The sequence below is a fragment of the Hordeum vulgare genome, chromosome 6H, assembly GCF_904849725.1.
Source record: "Hordeum vulgare subsp. vulgare chromosome 6H, MorexV3_pseudomolecules_assembly, whole genome shotgun sequence".
NCBI classification, from domain to species: domain Eukaryota; kingdom Viridiplantae; phylum Streptophyta; class Magnoliopsida; order Poales; family Poaceae; genus Hordeum; species Hordeum vulgare.
Window position 1 is genome coordinate 232029525 of NC_058523.1, and position 9452 is coordinate 232038976.

A 9452-nucleotide genomic window follows, 5' to 3' on the forward strand; every position below is an offset into this window, starting at 1 on the left:
AGGAGTTACTAGGAAAAGGCCTAGGAACATAGTTTCCTCTAAAAGCATTGTTGTTGCCAAAATTGTCCCTACCAACAAAATTCACGTCCAGACTAGCGTTACTACTCTCAATCAAAGAAGATAGTGGCATGTCATTAGGATCTATGGTAGCGTTCCTACTAGCAACCAAATTCCTCAACTCGTCCATCTTAGCACTAAGCGAGTTAATCTCTTCTATAGCGTGCACCTTTTTGCTAGCAGGCGACCTTTCAGTGTGCCACTGAGAGTAGTTGGTCATGATATTGTCTAGGAGTTTTGTAGCGTCTCCTAACATGATTTCCATGAACGTTCCACCTGAGTCGGAGTCCAAGATATTGCAAGAAGTGAAATTCAAGCCAGCGTAAAAGATTTGTATAATCAACTACAAACTCAAGCCATGAGCAGGACAATTTCTAATCATAAGCTTCATCCTCTCCCAAGATTGTGCAACGTGTTCATGATCAAGTTGCTTGAAATTCATGATATCGTTACGTAAGGAGATGATCTTAGCCGACGGGAAATACTTGGATATGTAAGCATCTTTGCATCTAGCCCAAAAATTGATACTATTTTTAGGCAAAGAAGAAAACCAAGTTTTTGTGCGATCTCGCAACGAGAAAGGAAAAAGTTTCAACTTAATCACATCATTATCCACATCTCTTTTCTTTTGCATATCACAAAGCTCAATGAAGGTATTGAGATGGGATGCGGCATCTTCACTAGGAAGGCCGGAGAATTGCTCTTTCAAAACAAGATTCAGCAAAGCTGCGTTGATTTCAAACGATTCCGCACTAGTGGCGGGAGCAATCGGAGTACTAATAAAATCATTATTATTAGTGCTCGAGAAGTCGCAAAGTTTGGTGTTTTCAGACATCATATCACAAACAAACAAGCACACAAGCCAGCAAGAAACCGGCAAAGGAAAACGACAAAGGCAAAAGAAAATGGAGAAGGAGAAATGCGAATGAAAACGGCAAATGTGAAGTGGGGGAGTGGAAAATGAGAGGCAACTAGCAACAAAAGTAAATGCAAGAGAAGAGTTTGTGAGACCTACTTGGATAGATCTTGATTTCTCCTCCCCGGCAACGGCGCCAGAAATACTTCTGCTACTGCAACAAAAGACCTTCCAACGGCGCCAGAAATAGGAGTGTTTCTTGATACTCCTCAGCAACGGCACCAGGAATCCTTCAGCTGCTGCTACGCCTTAAGGGACATCCTAGTCAAGTATGCAAAGGATTTCCCCCGTGGCCTTGGAGCCTTGCGTTGGTGTTCCCTCGAAGCGGAAAGGGTGATGTAGCGTAGCGGTGGTAAGAACTTCCCTCAGTTTGAGAACCAAGGTATCAATCGAGTGGAGGAGTATCTCAAGATCCTTCACAAACACAAAAACTTTCTCCGAACACTATGATGGGGTTGTCAATCCCTTATAGATTGTTTGCCAAGTGAGAACTGAAAGCAATAAAGTAACAAAGCAAAGTAAAAGCGGAGGTGTAAACGATGGATGTGAATAGACCCAGGGGCCGTAGTGTTTACTAGTGGCTTCTCTCATGAAAGCAAGTATACGGTGGGTGAACAAATTACTGTCGAGCAATTGATAGAACCGCGCAAAGTCGTGACGATATCTATGCAATGATTGTTTCTATAGGCATCACGTCCGAAACAAGTAGACCGATACTTTCTGCACCTACTACTATTACTCCACACGTCGACCGCTATCTAGCATGCATCTAGTGTATTAAGTCCATAAGAACAGAGTAACACCTTAAGCAAGATGACATGATGTAGAGGGATAATCTCAAACCAATGATAAAACCCCCATATTTTTACCCTTGATGGCAACTACTTGATGTGTGCCTTGTTGCCCCTAGTGTCACTGGGAAAGGTCACCACATGGTAGAACCCAAAACCAAGCACTTCTCCCATTGCAAGAATCATAGATATAGTTGGCCAAACAAAACCCAAGACTCGGAGAGACTTACAAGGATATCAAATCATGCATATAAGAAATCAGCAAAGACTCAAATATATATCATAGATAATCTGATCACGAATCCACAATTCATCGGATCTCGACAAACACACCGCCAAAGAAGATTACATCGGATAGATCTCCATGAAGATCATGGAGAACTTTGTATTGAAGATCCTAGAGAGAGAAGAAGCCATCTAGCTACTAACTACGGACCCGTAGGTCTGAAGTCAACTACTCACGAGTCATTGGAGGGGCGATGATGATGATGAAGAAGCCCTGCAACTCCAAATTCCCCTCCGGCAGGGTGCCGAGAAGGGTCTCCAGATGAGATCTCGCGTAAACGGAAGCTTGCGGCGGCGGAAAAGTATTTTCGAGGCTCCCTTGATTTTTTGCGGAATATTTGGGAATTTATAGGCCAAAGACCTAGGTCAGGGGGCGTCCAGGAGGCCACAAGCCTGCCCACCGCCGCCTCTCCCCTGGTGGTGGAGTGGGGGCTTGTGGGCTCCCTGGAGCCCACTTGGCTTGGCCCAAAAGCCCCCTGGTCTTCTTCCGTTCTAGAAAAAATCATTTCGGGGGTTTTCTTTCGTTTGGACTCCGTTCCAAAATCAGATGTGAAAAGAGTCAAAAACACGGAAAAACAGGAACTAGCACTTGGCACTGAATTAATAAGTTAGTCCCAAAAAAGATATAAATGGTACATAAAACAACCAAAGAAGACGAGATAACAACGTGAAACCATCAAAAATTATAGATACGTTTGAGATGTATCAGAGTACATGATGGGTTGTCTCACTTGGACCGTTCTTAATAACTGAGCTCTATGTATGTTATCCAAGACAAGATACTACCACACATTGGGATCCTTAATTGACTCTTTTGGATTATTGTTCGCTTTGATCTCTATCCAGGTGTTGCAACTAGTTTCTCGTGTTTGTAGGATGAGGTGGCAACCGTGCATAGCGATGACCGGAGGGGTATCCTATGGCGCAGTAGATGCACTAGTGGACAGGTGTACCAAGTGTAGAACAATCCGTCGAGGTGGGCTTGGGAACCCTGTACACATTCTTTGGGGCCGTAATGGAAACTTCGGCCGGACTTCCTTGCGGGTTCAGTCTCAAATAGGTGATAAATCTGGACTAGGGTCTTCTATGGTTAACAGTCATGGCCGACACCCACGCCGGTGCTTCTGCTTGAAGGTTGCCGAGATGCATGATGTGCATATGGTGATAAGTGGTGAGAGTGTGTGTGTAGAACTATACCCCTGTAGGGGGAAATAATTTGTTCGAATAGCCACGTCCTCGGATATGGACTACTTGGAAAGTTATGTGGTACATAGACAATTGGAATGGATACTCTAAAATGCACGAGATAAGTGTGAGTGCTATGGATGGACTTCTCGTAGTGAGGCGGGAGTGAATCCATTGTGGTGTATTGATTTGGTGAATAAGTGGACTCGTGTGCGCTATCCCACCTCAATGATACTACTTGTAGTCATAGTACAACTTATCCAAGAGTCAAAGTTGGCTTGCTGCAATAAACCACAACACTCGTTGTTGATAATGATGTGTATGTAGATAGTTTTGATGTAAGTCTTGTTGAGTACCTTTGTACTCACGGTTTCATAATTATGTTTTGCGGAGAAGACTTCAGTCTCACTATTGGTTTTCTACCCGAAGTTCGATGTTGACTGGGTTAGCTTGGCAATACCACACAAAGGTCTGGCTCCTTTGGTAGGGTCGTTGTAGCTTTTCATGCTCTTCCAGCCATTTTAATAGATGTGTGTACCCAGACATGTAACTTCCTCTTGTTTTTTGTATTCTCTGAATGTTGGGTCATGTGACCCCCTGCAGGTAACATTATACTATGTTGGCTCTTCGGAGCCTTCTAAATAAATGTTATATTGTAGAGTTATGTTGTGATGCCATGTTGTATGTGTGTTTGAAATGCATTGGTATGTGTGGGATTCGACACCTAGTTGTACGCCTTTAGTAGCCTTCTTTACAGGGAAATACCTCTTTGTCCTTCCACAAAGCCTTGGTAGCTTGCTACTGCTTCGGACACATTGATTGACCGGCATGTATCCTTCTTTGTTGTTGTGTTTGTCCCTACGGGGAAATGTCACATAGTGTAATGGAGTCCTTGTAGCTTGCTACGACTCGTCTACACACGCTGATGACCGACACCTGCATTGCTGGGTTACATATGCATGTCCCTGTATGGTTGTGCCACTTGGCTCTATAACTAGTCATGTTGACCCGGGTTATTTGACATATGGATGCTAGCGACATAATCATATGCGTGAGCCAAAAGGCGCCAACGGTCTGGCCAAGGTAAGGTGGCAGCTGTTGTGTAATGTGCGTGAGGCCGCAAAGCTATATGATGTGTTACATGCTAGATCTGTGTGGCTTAGGATTGGGGTGCCAACAACAAACACATTACACTCTTAAGCTAGCACTTGTACTAACGATGCCATAGGGAATATTGTTTTGAGGATGTATGGTTAGTAGAAAAACGATTTGATGTACCTATAATAGATCTCTTGAGGATATAGCTAAGACCTTGGTGGCTCAGGAGACTTTCATGATGATAGGTGAACTTGGTGGATCAAGTTGATAGAATGGCACAATTTACTTCTCCCTTGAGTAAATTGGATTTAGTAGGACAAGTGGGATCACAAGTTGAAATTCCTGGTGGTATAATAATTTGACTTTGTCAAGTAATATTCATGGGTTGATGATGTTACAATAATGACTGGGAAGAATGAGTACAAATTCTCGTTGGATATGATATTCAGATTAAATAAGTGATCCTAATAGGTGTTGATACTACATGGTTCGGAGTAAATTGGATCTAGTCTGATGATCTTGATCATGATACCATGTTTCTCGGTGGATGGTAAGATAGGAAACTTGGTTGTTTGTCAAGAGTCGATTTAGAGATCTATATAAGTTTGACATTGGATTTTCCTTGATCATGATAATGGGGTTGGTGGTATACTCTGATAAGATAGTCCTTTCAAAGATTTTGCGGTTATATGAACTCTAGAAGATTATGTAGAACACCGCTGATGTTGGATTTGTAGGAGTAGTGGACCATGTAATAATTGACGGGATTGATAAACCACTGGATTAGATTCATAGGAAGGAAACAAGATGTTGGATTGGTATATTACGTGTTTCCTTAGCATAGAGGTGCAACACCTTAGACCTTAGATATATTAGTTGACCACTTGGATTTGGTGGTGTTCTATTCAAGCTTAGTAGCTTGTATGCTCCACTCGAGGATTTTTACATAGGGATGCATGTGAGATTACTTAAATGTGGCATGAATCTTTCTGTGGTATAAGGAATTGTGCTCATGAATAAGATGATAGACATTCACTCACATTCTAAGATCCTTGAAACCTCTAAGGTCTACCAAGACATAGAATGGTAAAATTAGGAATGTTGGATTTGGCACTAAGTTGAAAGATAATGGCCAATAGTCCACCTTGAATACCACCAATCCTGTGCATAAGGAAGCTGGACGCGAGGAACTAGATTTCGAAGGACCACAAACACGTGGACTAGTAAACACCCAAAAAATTGCTCGCTCCTCTCACATATGCCATGAGCAATGTGTTTATGTGATACTTCGAGAAATATATTATTGTCGTCATGGATGAGAGAATTATTTATCCAAGAGTGCTAAGGAACACCCTAGTCCTACTTTGGAAAAGCTTCCCAAAGGCACTAATTGCCAAGTTCCTCAAGCGTAAAGTTTTACCTTGAAGAACGAATCCTCGGAGTACTCTCCATGGAGAAGAAGACATTCTTACCCCAAGCAAGATGGAGAACCATTACAATTGGGAAACCAAGACAAAGAACAATAAGCAAGAGAAGTCATCCACCACTCTGTTGTCGGCTACCTCAGCTAGACTATCTCAAGCAGCACCAACGATCAACAAAGATGAAGCCGCTCGACATCAAGAGGAATTAAAGAATTCCTTGTTTTAAAGGGCACCATCCAGTTCCTGACTAGGGAGGAACTCACAAGCTCTTAGCCCCCTCACTCCACCACCTGGATGAAATAAGATGAGGATGACTTCCCTACTCCCTCCTGTCGGTGTACTAAAAATGGGTCCCTTAGCACCCTGACTTGTGCATAGAAGACAATGGACTCCCCATCTGGCAGTGCTTTCTCAGAAGACAAGTCAATGCCAAAGCATCAAGACCAAGCCCCCTACAGGCCTCCTTGCCAGGGGAGAATACATGACAACCATCATGTGAGGCAGGACTCCTTGACATCTTCGCTGCTCCACCTCATCGGGTTGATTGTCAACATCATCGAGGTGTCGAGCCGGCACGCAGTTAGATGAGCCTTGTCAGAGGCCTCTGGAAATAGTCAAGGACATGCAATAGCTTTAATGCCACCCATCCCGTTGCGTGGCAAAAGAATAAAAGGTAGATGGGCGAACATCATAGAAGGAGAGACAATCCTTGCCAGGAGTTGTCGCTCGTGTGACACCTCATGGTGCATTTAATGCGCATGTCCTAAGCTGTCAGGGCTAGCTATTTACAACAGTAGCTGATGTGAGTAGTTTTGGCAGCTATAGAACCCACTGTTCACCTCATGTAAAAGACCATTTTAGCCACTATGGTAACCCCTTGCCCTATAAAAGGAGGTCCATGGCTAACTTTAGAAGGGTCGACACTTTGTCCATCTGCATGCATAGCTGCACTCCTCATGCATCCTTGCCTAGTTGTCACGCTCCTGTACTTGGAACCAAATAATCCACGAATATAGGAGGTAGTGTTTTACGCTCCCGAGCGGCCCAGACCTGTCTAAAACACCCGAGGATGTATGTGGTTGATGATTCTCTTTGTGCATGCGTGACCCTTCCTGGACCACAAGGGACCTCGCAGATCCCCTAGATCGTCCTTCCCCCGACATCTTTGGCACGCCATGTATGGGGGAGCGCCTTCTCGAATCTTCATCTAATTTTGCACGCCTTCATCAAAATCTACATCGACGCCCATGGCTCCCAAGAAGGCCAAGGGAACGTCTATGGTCATCCAGTCTTCGCCCAAGTTGCCATCGCGGGCAGCTACATGCGACTTCAACGGGGGCGGCCATCATGCTCACCATGCTCGTGAACGTAGCCACAACACCATGTGGAGTTCCACGAGCTGCGACCCGGACCCTGTCATGATGGTGGCACAAGACACGCTTGTGCTGACTGGCGAGAACATCAAGGCTATAACAGCTGAAGCGGCAGCGGCAACGGGACCTCCGATGCATCCCTCACAAGACAACCATAATTAGCACCCGCATAATGACAAACCTGGGTGGCGTATGGATGAGACCCCAGCGTACCATTCCTAGGGCACGCATGGACAATATCATCGTCAACCTCCTGAGGAGGGCGTGCAACGTATGACGTGATGGGGGAGCGTTTCTCCTAGCATTATTGGGAGTAGAAGCGCCACCAGTGCCTCACACCATTCCATGCCCAATACCATGGAGGAAGCCCTGTCACAGACCTAGCTTTTCTTGAACTTTTCGAATGCACCAGAGAAGATGGAAGATTGGAGGGTGACCATGCACAACGTGCTAACCTTCGCGAACCACGACAAGCCGGAGGTACCAGGTCCCTCGCAAGCACGCCATGAGGCTCCAACAAGGCCCGCTGTCGGACGCGAGGCTGATAAGGCACCCATGATGTAGTCACCCCCGCAGGAGCAACAACCGTCCTGACAGTGTGATGTGCAGGACGAAGTGTCCTATGCACCGACATACCCGCGACAGAAGTGACACCAACGTTAAGTATTCAAGGACAAACACAAGGAGGATGCACGCAATACCATTGAGACATAGTGGGAGACGCATTGCCAATCGAACAAGCTTGCAAATCCAGCTATCAATGGGCCTACATGGAAGTTTACCTTACAAGGTTGGTTGCCCCACATTCACCCATTAGTTTCGCTGAGTCCGCTAGCCCTATAGTCATCCCTTCAAGCCTGAGTTGTCAGATAAATATGACGGCATGATCATTCCATCGGAGTTCCTTGGCATCTACACAACCGCCGTATTGGCTGGTGATACTTGTGATCTGCATTGGGTTTTCCCTAAAGAAGAACGGGTTATCGCAGCACAATGTGGGTATTTATTTTCCTCAGTTATGAAACCAAGGCTTATCTAACCAATAGGAATATCAACAACAACCGTCTTCATCGGCTACACACAAAAGAACAAACAACATTCACCCAACGCGGGCAAGGGTTGTCAATCCCCTTGGTCTCATTATTTGCAAGTTAGTGAGATGTGTAGATAATTGTAGATTTAAAAATAAAATGAAAACAAGTAAGTGGAAGCACGGTATTGAAGGTTTTGTAAATATATGGTGAATAGACCCGGGGCCATAGTTTTCCATAATGAGATCTCTCGTGAAAACGACTTACGGCGGGTAAAGAAATTACTATTGGGCAATTGATAAAACAACGTATAGTTATGCGATATTGACGTTAATGATCATGTGTAAGTAGGCATCACATCCATAAACTAATAGGAGGACTCTTTCATGCTCCTATTACTATTACTCCACTCACGACCACTATCCAACATGCATCTAGAGTATTAAGTAAAACAGAGTAATGCATGGAGAATGATGACATGATGTAGAAAAAGTAAACTCAAGCAATATGAATAAACCCCATCATGTTATCCTTGGTAGAAGCAACACAAAGACGCATATTTTCCCCTTCTGTCATTGGGATATAGAAATTCGCCAGGTTGAACCTACTACAATGCACCTCTCTCACCGAAGAAATACCAATCTAGTTGTCCAAACTATTTCAATAGATTAGAGTGAATTACGAAGCTATCATAATCATGCACATAAGAATCATATTAGTATTAAGAGAAGACTCGAATATTTATCATGAATAATCTGAACATAAACCGACAATTCATCGGATCACAAAAAATGCACCACACAGAAGGATTACATCATATGGATTAAAGCGAAGATGCGATGATCATTGAAGATCAAGAGAGAGAGATTTCCATATAGCTACTAGCTATGGAGTCGTAGGTCTGTGGTGAACTACTCACACATCATCATGAGGGCAGCAAGGTTGATGAAGAGGCCCTCTAAGATCGATAGCCCCTCCGACAGGTTGTCGAAACAGAGCTCCAGATAGCCTCCCGCCGGAACATAGACTTGTAGTGGCGTAAGAAGTATTTCGGGACTGCCTTTATGTGTTTTAGGATATATGAGAATTTATAAGCCAGAGAACTGAGTCGGGAGAGCCTTGAGTGTCCCACAAGCCATTAGGACGCCCCCAGGCTGTGCCGTGTTGGGTTGTGGAGCCCTCAGGTGTCCCCCAACCTTCTTTCCATACTCATTGGTCTTCTTTTCGTCCAAAAAAATTACCAAAAAGTTTCAAGTCAATTTGACTTTGTTTTTATTGAAAACCTGAAATCT